Source organism: Corvus hawaiiensis, chromosome 3, assembly GCF_020740725.1.
Source record: "Corvus hawaiiensis isolate bCorHaw1 chromosome 3, bCorHaw1.pri.cur, whole genome shotgun sequence".
NCBI lineage: Eukaryota > Metazoa > Chordata > Aves > Passeriformes > Corvidae > Corvus > Corvus hawaiiensis.
The window spans coordinates 59,415,574-59,426,384 of record NC_063215.1 but is presented as its reverse complement, the minus strand read 5'-3'; the positions used below and the strand labels follow the sequence as shown (position 1 = coordinate 59,426,384).

At 49.4% G+C, this 10,811-nt stretch overlaps 1 protein-coding gene across 1 annotated transcript in view; it reads left to right on the top strand.

Moving 5' to 3' along the window:
- The first annotated feature begins 878 nt into the window (after positions 1-878).
- FNDC1 (fibronectin type III domain containing 1) overlaps positions 879-10,811 on the top strand; it is a 60,580-nt gene continuing 50,647 nt past the window's right edge. The window contains exon 1 of the mRNA XM_048298860.1: positions 879-927. The gene's annotated coding sequence lies outside the window, so the exon portion shown is untranslated. The remainder of the gene's footprint in view (positions 928-10,811) is intronic.

Genomic DNA, 10,811 nt, shown 5'->3' with positions numbered 1-10,811 from the left:
TTTGTTTGTTTGGTCTGTTTGTTTGTTTTTCCCAGAAAATATGGTGTTTATTTTTCCCCATATCTTTCCTCTCCTTTCATAGCAGGCAAGAATTTTTATGCCCCATTTAGTTTTGGTTTGGTTTGGTTTTTGCTTAGTTTCTGCAGCAGAGGACCCATAATTGTTGCAGAAATATCCTTCAGCAATGCAGCAAAAAGTAGATGGGGGATATGGGTTGGAGTGTTGTGGGAAGAGCCAGACAAGCTGGACTGCAAAGTGCCTTATAGATCTAACAGTGCATCTCTCCAGTGCAAGGCTACTGAAGTAAAAACCCTGGCCAGGGTTCAGAAAGAACCAAAGATGATGTGAAGAAGGAAAGACAACCCGGTATAGAAAGTTCTGTACAGTGGACCCTGTATCCACGCAGGACTGAATATCCACCCCAGCTGGGAAGGTGCAGTGCCACAGGGGCCAAGACAGAAGGCAGCACGGAGGGTGCGTGTAAGACTCGGGGGACAGGTGGAATTCCCCTGGGTGCCGAGGGGCAGGCTCGAGGCAGGCTCGGAGGTCGTCGTCTCCTTGGGGAGATGTTTCCCGAAGGAGCCAGGTGCGCGCACGCCAACGCAGGGGATGCTGCGGGGACCGGCCGCCGGGGCGGGCCGGGGCGCCGGGCGGGCCGGGGCCGGGGCGCCGCGGGGGGCGGAGGGCCAGCTCCCGCCTCCGCGGGGCCGCCCCGCTGCAGTGTCCCGGCAGCCCGGGAGGAGGAGACGGCGGGGCGCGCAGGCAGCAGCGGGGCAGCCCCGCCGAGACGTTCGCCGGGCGGGCGGCAGCTCCGCGCCCCGCCGCTCCCGCCGCCCGCGCCCCGCGCCCCCGGCCTCATGGCGGGGCCCGCCGGCCCCTGGGCCGCCCTGCTGCTCCTGGCCGCCCTGCTGCCCGCCGCCCTGCCAGGTACGCGGGAGCCACCCCGCGCGGGGGTGAGCGCCTGCCGTCCCACGCGTGTCGCTGCCCGGCGGCGTGGGGCGGGAGGTGCCGCGGGCCGGGGGGCTCACGGGTGACACGGTGCTTGGAGATGCCCAGCGACGCCGCTCTCTGCCCCCGCCCGGCACGGGGACAGGGACCGCGGCGGCATCGCGGGGGACACCCTGGCCGAGCCGGCCGCCTCCCTGCCCCGGCGGAGGCACCTGCCTCTGCCCCCTGTTTGTGCGGGCCCCTCGGCCGGTGCCCCCCGCGGGCGCGGAGGGAGACCCGAGCGGGCAGGGGAGCTGCAAAGCCGGGTTCGCCTCGGCACCGAGGGTCACCCGGCTCTCGGAGAGCGGCCAGGACCTTCCGGGGGTTAGCCCGCTGCTCCGGAGCGCAGGGCTGCAGCCCACAAGGACGCTCGCGGCCAGACGTGAGCAGAGGGCACCGGAGGGTGACAGCCTCCCGCTTGCCTTCAGCCCGTGGATGCCTTTTTACCGCTGGAACCGCGTGCTGGTTCCATCGTCCCGTCTGGGCTCTGCTGAGGAGCGGCGCTCGCGCGGTTAGCGGCACTGACACCGGGCAGCCCAGCGCTGCATCTCCCCGGGAAGGCAAGAGAGATCCCTCTTCTCTTCGTTCCCGCCGCCGGAGTCCTGTGGATCGAACCCTGTATCAGCCTGGGCGAGGCTGGCGCTGCTGTCAGAGTTCTCCGGGCTCTCAGCCTCCGGTTTAAGCTGCTCTGGAGGTGGGGTTGTGGGAGGCAGTGGCAGATCTGCCCCGTCCTTTCCCTTGTGGAAGCAGTGTACGTTCACTGCAGCCCCCGCGGCACTTTTTGCACCGCAGGCAATGCCGAACCGAATCTCCTCAGCTTGTACCCGCGAGGTCTGCACTAGAGCACGGCTGAAGACAGGTATAGACACACATACGGGAGGCATTTCAGCGCCAGGTTCTATCTGTTGGGGCTACAGTGGCCATAGCGGCACAGGGACACTTGTCCCCAGGCTCCGGATGTGGCGGCTGTCCCATCTCCAGCCCCGTGCTGTAGTTGCAGAGGAGCCAGCCAAGGACGACAGCATCCTCCCCAACCCTCCCTGCAGCTTTGGGCTGTGCAGCAGAGCCCGGGACTTCATGTCACCCGTGGCTCCTGGTGAGTTTTAGTGTGCAGCTAAACAACCGGAAAGGAATGAAACCTGGAACCGCAATCTTTCTTTCTGTAATTTGCTATGGCCATCCAGGTTAAGCTTGGGATCACACCCCCGGGAAGCGGATTTATAATACTGCTCCCTTGTGGCAGTGGTAAATGGAGGGGGAATTGGATCTCTGGGCTGCCTACTGGCAAGTGAGAGGAGGAGGGAAGGGAGCAGAGGAGTTTGTGTTCTGCTGTTGAGGGAAATATCCATGGGAAGTGTCATAGTTTCTGAGGAAAAGTTTTAACTGTTGAGGGCTTGCAGGCTATTGCTTCCCTGACTGTGTAAAGTGATTCTTGGAGATTCTGATCCTTCACTAAAAATTTTGCATGTAATATCCATATAGTCTTTCCTTGTTTGCAGTCCCACACCAATGTGCTGTAAAAATTAGGCCAATTTCTGAACAAACCCAAATGTGTTGGCATAGTGTTGCACAGAGCTCTGTGTGGTTCCCAGCTATGGAACTCTGGAGCACACCAAAACTTGCTGGAGTGGGAATACTGTTGTTAACCCCAGAGTGGCTGTACAGGACTGGATGTGGGCTGCATGTGTGCTCCCTGTCCTTGGGGGTGTGCTGGCCACATTGAATGGGCACCACTTTCCTTCTCCAGTCTAGAGAGTGGTTTATAAGCTACTAAACACAGACTGTGTCCTGAACAAGTGCAGCCTCAGGTAGGAGGGCTGGTGGATCCTGGAGCTCTTTCTTGGGGTAAAAGCCATTGCTGAGCATTTTTGCTGCCCTTGGTCCTGCTTTCTCACCTTCTAGCTGTGTTTGAAATGGTCCCTGCCGACCACCTTCACTGCACGTGCTCTGTCTAGGGGACCTGTCCCAAACTCACTCTGCACTTTGGAGCCTTTGTCCAAGTGCCGTGTCTGGGAGACAGGGAGGCTGCCTTGGCTCAGTGGATGGGCTCCAGCGAAGTGAAAGAGCCCTTCAAGTTTCGTCTGTGGAAAGAAAGGAAAGAGTTTTCCCCAGTAAGGGTCTGGCATTGGGCTGGTGCTGTCATTGACTGTGCTCTCTTTATCAAAATGGAAAGTCAGTGTGGGGCCTGTGCCCAGGATTGTTGTGGCAATCCTCAAGCCAAGAAAGCGTAAGAGAAGGGTGTTGTGCTGGAGCCAGCTTGGCGGGCAGATCCGCTTTGTGTACTGCCAAGAGAGATTTGTTCCTTGCTGCCAGATCCCATGTGGGGAAGAATGGATACTGACTATGGAAAACAGTCCTGCTATATAAACCCACCTTATTAGCTTAGACAAACAAGCCCCACCTGTGGCCAGTGAGAGAAACTTGGGAGAAACATTAAGAAGAGGCTATGCTCAGAGCACGAGCCTTTCCGACAGCAATACTAACTCTCATTTTCCTTCCGTGTCTAGACTGTCTGACATAAACAGAGAAAGTAGAAGGGTCTCCAAGGAAACTTTCCACTTCATTTAGCTCTAAGGAATGTATCTTCTCAGTTATTTAGGACAGTGCTGTAATGGTCTTAACTGTATAGCTCTGTACCAGCCTCTGGGTGTGTCAGATGTATGAAAGCTCCTGTGCTGTCCAAGTCTGTGATTCCAGCTCTTCAGACAGCACGCAGACTGATTTTGGCTGGACATATGGTTAAGAAGATGCTTTCAGAAGCTGATCTATACAGAAAGAAGTTAGAGGGGGGCTGAGTAGATAATGCAGCAAGACAAAGACATGCCAGCAGGGGGAATAGGATCTTGTCTCTATGATCCCCTGTGTTGAGTGAGCATTCAATTGCCCCAAAATATACCTCAGACACATTCAGTGCTCATATTTCCCATGTAGGACACTTAAATGTGACTTCTAAAGTTCTCAAGATAACTTGGGTTGGACTTTAGATCTGCTTCAAATTTTATGCAGCTGTCTGCATGTGGGCTGTTGTCTTCACATCAACGAAGAACAGCAGTATTTCCTTCAGGCTCAGTTTCTGGTGCATGTCTAGGATCCATGGTTTCTCTAGCTAGGAGTTATGTCACATATCTCCCTCTGTCACTGAGGAAGTGCTCAGGAGTGCGGCTAAGTTGGCATTGGGATGTGCTGGCACCAGGCATTAGGTCTCTTAAATTTATGCTGTTGCAGCTCAGGTATAATCAGGACTGGAACCTTTTCGTAACCAAAGACCTCTAGAGTGAACCTGTGTTCAGTAGCCTCGGTGTGATCCCAAATATGCAAAAAAATGCAGCCAAATCAACACTTTTTTTCCCCCCTTAGTTTTGAAGTGTCAGGATCTGCTTATCTTGCTTAACTTGAGTTACCTGTCTTCATAAATTAGTGTTCCTTTACTTCCCTCTTTGCCTGCCCAAGTGAACCATAGCTAGGGGCATGCATGTATCATGGGAACGTTTACCTTTGGTTGTGCTTTCTGCGAGGAAAGAGGAAGGGAGCACAGATGCTAGGTATGTCTCCTGCAGACTGCTAATGCACTAAGCTGGAGAAGTGGTCACTTCTCCAGAGTGAATGGTGTGGACATTGATGTGCCTTCCTTGTGGGAAGCTCCATGCTGCTATTTTCTCCCCCAAGCTGCAGGTGTACCACACTTTTGTGCAGCCCTGAGAGGGTTCTCCCAGCCCTGCAGACTCTGCACTGATCCCTCAGGGAGGTGCAAGCACTCCCTGTTGTCTTTTTCTACCCCTACCTTTCTTTTTCTGCCACGTGTCATTTCTCTTTTACAGCTCCCTAAAGCAGCAACAGTTTCACTGGTGTGCTGCACTGCGGGATTGTTTTTATTCCTTTGAATGCAGTTGAAATTTAATTCACTTGGATCTATTGAGTGTTTTCATTATTCCCCAAGATGAGAAAGATGGCTTCACTTCTCCAGCCAGTGCCCCTGCCCAGCACGAGAGAGAGCAATGAACTGCTGGGCTGTGAGGCAGTGAAATCCAGAGGGGAGCAGCAGATACTGAACCTGAGCAGATCCTTTCCCTCTGTCTCATGAGAAGCCCAAGTATTTTGCTTCCACGTGGGTTGAGAACTTGCGTTTTGGCTATGTTTGAACTAACACCATAGCCCCTGAGGAGTGGTACGGCTTACATTTTCAGGTCAGTAGAGGAGTGATGGGTGTCTAGAAGAAATGTGAGGTTGTCTGAAAAATCCTTTGCTGTGCATGACCCAATAGAAAGCCTTTGAAATCATGTTTACATTTTCTTATATGTGTTTGCTATACTGCTGTTTATTCTGTTGCACTGTTGGCTGCAAAACCTACAGTCTGTGTTGAATGTTCACAAACTGAAGTGCCAAAATAAGCACTGCCAAGATCAAGACAGTGGCTTAAATAGCACAAGATTTAAAAAAAAAACCAACAAGAACTGCTGAGATCTTCTGCTTTGCTGTCTGTTCTCTGAGTCTCAGGACACACGTTCCTTAACTTTCCTCCATGCCGTGGATGCCTAGGGATTTAGAGGGGTGGTGTGGTTTAGTCCTGCATCTCCACTGCTTGCTCTTACCAAAGAGGCATTTAGACCAGCGGGATTCTGTGCTGCCATTGTACCTGGCTAGATTGATAATGCACACTCTGATCCCAGCTCTCACATTTACTCTTACTTGAGCTTTTGCCTGCAGCACCTCTGTAGTTGGAGTAATTTCCCATGGGGGATGTACAAGCACCTGGAAAGTGTCTGCTTTCCCTGGTTCCTCTTTAGACAAGCTTGTAATGAAAAATAACTTTTTCCACAGTGTACCACATGGTTGAGTGCTTAACTACTGTACCGGTAGCAGAGTTAACAAGAGCGACATCAAACAGTGTTTGCACAGTGTCTCCTTCATTGCGTGGTCTTGATTTGCGTGGGGAGATGAGAGGTTGTGCTGACAGCTCATGTGCTTCTGGTCCCCAGCAAGACCTGTGCAGGCTGCTGAGCTCCCTCTGCCTCCTCTCTGCTGGATGGGACCTGGTACCCACCTCTCTCCACACCTCTTGTCCTGTGTCCTGCCCTCCTAAGGCATGTGGCTTCTGGGTCATGTAGCTCTGGAAATGGCAATTCCTCCTCCCCAGTTCCCTGGAACTGCTGTCTGGGATGTCGTGTAAGGTCTTCTCTCCTACTCAGGTTTTCTGCAAATGTGTGTTTAAACTTCAGCATGTTTTGTTCTGTTCACAGCACTTTCAGGATAGTTAAAATCTCTCTGGGTTAAATTGTACCTTTCTCAAGCAGCAGTCCCTGTACCTCACTCTCATTGAACTTGTAAGCTGTGGCCCACCATTAATTAGCTTTTCATAAATGACGTCTGTGCAGTGGGAGACAGCAGCTTGTCCCACGTGCCAGGCTGGGTTGTGTGCCCTGGCTGTGTCACATTGCTGTGCTGTGCTGAGAGCTGAGCACTTGTCAGTGCCTCTGAAATCAGCCTGCATGTGTCTCCATGGTGTACTCCACCAAGTATAGGTGCTTGCATTTGGCAGGCCTGTATTTAACGCAAATAGTTTCAAGGAGTGGTGAAGCAAGGAAAAGTGGAAGAAAGACCCAAGACATATAGAAATTGTGTGCTCTAAACAGAGAGCTTTTCCTAAACAAAGAGAAATTGTTAGTTACATCAAATGTAATGCTGAAATCCTGTGGTAAGGAAGGCAGTCCAAGCTTCTCCTCATCCTGAAAGAACACATAAAACGTACATCCAAATTTAACTATGTACGTATTAAAAAGTGGTCTGGAGAAGTGTGCATTTTAAATCAGCCCTCTTCAGTGAGTAACTCAGTCATCAAATCAGCTCTTCATTAAACAGAGTAAAGTACTCTTTGAGGACTGTGGAGTGTGTTCATGTTTCACAGTTCCAGTGCAGCTATTTCACTATTACATAGTTTTTAAGTCCTTTTGGGCATCTCGCAGTGGTCCTGGTTCCAGCAAATCTTTCCAACTGTTGTATTCTTCCTGCACTAAACTGATTATTTTTCCATTGCAGGAGTTGGTTGTACATTTGCTGTAAAATAAGAGGCCACTCTTCAAATGGTTATTAGTCATGTTTACTGTATAGTTGGATGCAATATTTTGACTGAAACTTCTTTTTGGGAAAAAGTGCAGGATGGCTGGAGCTGGAATGTTAGTGTTTCCTTGTCTCTAAAAAGAAGACAGAAATAAGAGAAATTGAGTAGTCAATATAATTTGTTTTAGTATTCTGTTATGAAGACCTTAATCCCTTCTTTCAGAGTGGCATCCTTGAAAGGCTGTACAGAAGGGTTTAGGTATCAAGGAAAAACTACTGAGTTTACCTTAAAATTCCCGCAATGGAAAGAAGCAGATGTAACTGGCAAAACATGCTGCCATGGCTGGAAGCTTGTGATACCCAGAGTCCAGCCCCAAGCCCTGCCATCTGCCTGGCCAGCCCTCTCAGAGCCCCTGGATGCTCCTGCTGCTGAGGGAGGGGAGTGTGGGAGCAGCACCCAGTGCCCACCCCTAGCACCCACCCTGCAGCCTGAGAAGTAGCCAGGCTTCATGTTTTCAGCCTCAGGAAGACAGTGTTTAATTTTGCCTTTGCTGCTGAGCTCTTCGGGCAGCTCTGAGAGCACTGCAGGACACAGGCTGTAGCCAGATGGATGGAGAGCTGGATTTAGATGCTGTAACTCCTGCTGGGTAGTGTCTTGCTTCATGTGGCAGCCCCATGGAAGTACCTAATGGCATCAGAATCTGACTCTGCATGAGCAATTAAGCTGCACTTTCACATAGTCTGCATGTCTTTCCTTTTCATCACCTTTTGAAGCCATGCCGAGTTTGGTGACGTACTTGTGTGGTCTTTAGCATGGGATGCATTGCAGATGGCCCTCAGCTCAGAAGCCAAGAGGCTGCAGCAGTGTGAAGCCGACAGCGATCCGGTGCCTCGGCCAAGGGCTCACTGCACTTTGCAGGAGTGGATGCTCTGGGTTACGTGTTTGCAGCCTTGCTGTCTGCATCAGCTGAGCTTCGTGTCAGTCTTTGTCCGAGCTGTGAGAAATGAGACAACTCTTAAAAAGATTAATTTATTGAAAACAGAAAAATTGAAAAATTACAGAAATTAGAAAAATATAAAAATTTGGGATCCTACGGCTCGGTAGATGGTATGCCCCAGGAGCGCAGGGATTTGAGATCTTCTGGCTGAGACAGCACTAGACCTCAGGTAGAGAAAAAGAACTTGCAGTGCTGGGCTGACTTTTAGCTGGTCCAAAGTCAGGAAAAAATTACTAACGGCTCCTTAATAGGAGTAGGCTTTTAACACCCAGCACTGGTGTCCCCCACAGCTAGCCTGCAGAGAGCGAGAGGGGAAAGAGACCCTGCCTCTCTGCCTCGTTCTTTTTATATTGTCTTTGCTCCTCCCCAGTCTGCCCACAACCCTCCCCTTCGGTTGTAAGTGATTGGTTCTTTCCCTTTGATAGATATCTCTATCCACCAATGGCTCATCGTTGTCAGAGGGGTGATATTAGTTGAGATAAGGGAGCTACAATGCCTTCATTAAAATTCAGGTATTCAGGTTGCCTTGGAGCTTGCCTGCAGAGTAATGGCTCTATGGCTAAAAATAGCTGCTGGCTGTTAGAACTGGGGTTTTTGGCCTTGGAATCGGAATGCAAGTGAAAACACCTAAAAAAGGTATTAAAATACATCCAACACATCTTAAAACACTTGTAAAAGTATACAGTAAACACAGGAAAGGTAACTCTTATGGTGTACCGGTGGTTTGAAGTTTGAAAGGGGCAAGTTGGTGATTTTTAACTGGGGAATTTTTAACTGGGAAGGGTGCAACTCTCTTAATAAACTATTTTGAACAATTGAAAACACTGATAATGGAACTGGATTTTTGTACCTGGGCTGATGGGTTAATTTGAAGATTTACTCTAAAAATATTTAACTCAAAATTAATTAATTAAAGCACTTAATATGCAAAGACCAAGCACAAATAGGGATTTCACGTATGACACCAGCTGTGCCGTTGGTTTGATGTTTCTGGTCTCCCAAAGAAGAGGTGCTATAAAAAATTTAAAACCAAATGGCAGCCGTGGAACTGGTCCATTTGGCTTTGCTGGTCTGAGACTTCAGGATGATTTCAGATCACATGTATTTTTAATATGTGTATTTGACACGTGTCTAAGGTGGTGTTACTGGGGATGTGGGTTGGGGATCACAAGGCCTGGTTTCATTCAAAGGTCTAAGACAAACTTTCAGAGTGACATCTCATCTTTCCCGAGCTCCACTGGCCCTGTTTTAAAAATGAGTTGAATGCTTTTTCCCATGCTGCAGTGCTGAAGAACTGCCCAACCTAATACCCTACTCTCTTCTACTTCAAATTTTCCAAACAAGAAGTAATGACTGATATCTTGTGAGTTGCCCAATTGCCCAAAGCTGAATGTATGCCAAAGCAAAATTGCTGTCTTTACAAAGAAACAAAGTCAAGAGAAAATGAAATTAAACAGAAAAGATCTTCTGTGATGGAGCAGCAGCAGTATTGAAAACCTAGAAAGTCTAAACCTTAAACAGCAATATTAGCAAGATGAATTTTCATGTTACATGTGTGCAGTAATGTATTATTGTGTTTGCCATGTGATGATTGCTGTGCCAGGGCACTGAGTTCCTTTTCTTCACTCTTAATAGCTACTGTAGATCAAGCCAGTCCTCCAAGAGCCTGAGTACATGCAGAGTACATGGGAGTCGGGGGACTGAATGCTGAGTGGGCAGTGTACATGTCTTCATGAAAGCCCTTCCCAGTCAGGTCAGAGCTGCTGGAGTTCAGTTGCTGAGTGCAAGTTTGTTGCCACAAGATGTCTCAGAACATATGTGCACCTCATCTGCCCTCCCTGCATGTCAGCCCCCAGTGCAGGATGTGCCATGGCCCTTGGAAGTGCTGATTGCTCAGGGCCAGACACCTCTGCACACACACTTACTTTCCTCTGCAAAACAACTGTTTAAATTACTCTCAGGGAGGGATGGTGAGTGCTATGAGACATTGTGGGATTCTGGTTGTGTTTGGTATCTCATTGTGCAGGTCGGGCTGGAAACCTGCAGCTGATGATGTGATGTGGGAATGGGAATAAGTGTGAAACCTTGGAGGGATGGAAACAGATTTCAAACCACAACTTAAGTGAAGTTAAAAGAGAAATGGCCTTGCATTGGCTTAAGTCTTTCCTTGTGGTGGTGACAAGCCAGCTGTCCTGTGTTATGCTAGCACAGAGCAGTCACAGGCAGCGTGGTGTGGGCACAGCTCTGCCTGCACAGCAGCACAGGGGGAGTGTGTCTGGGAGAGGATGGTGTCCATACTGCCTTTGGGAGTGGAGGGAAGGAAATGTCCATGCACGTGTCAACAGAGGGAAGGGAGAAGGAAATACAAGAGAAAGCAAGATTTTTTTTTTTTTTTTTTTTTTTTTTTTTTTTTTTTTTTTTTTTTTTTTTGGACCACCAGCAGAGAGAGAGGAAGGATTCAGCTCAGTTGAGAAAGCTGAAGTGAGAGCTCAGGTAACTGATGGACCTCCTGGTCTGGTGGGAGTAAGCATCAGAATATCTGATGAGTTAGTATGGATGTTTCTGAAGGAAGGTGAAGGAAGGTGGTGTGCCTGAAGACAGGGGGAATTATTTTTAGCACATGCCTACCTTTCTACTTGTTGCTTTCCTTTGGGAGAAGCAAGATTTTTCTAAAAATCTAAAAAGACCCTTACAGAACAAGCTGCTAGTAATTTCAGTAAGGGTGGCAGAAACAGACCCTATGAATCCAAACATAAGAACCTCATAAAATTA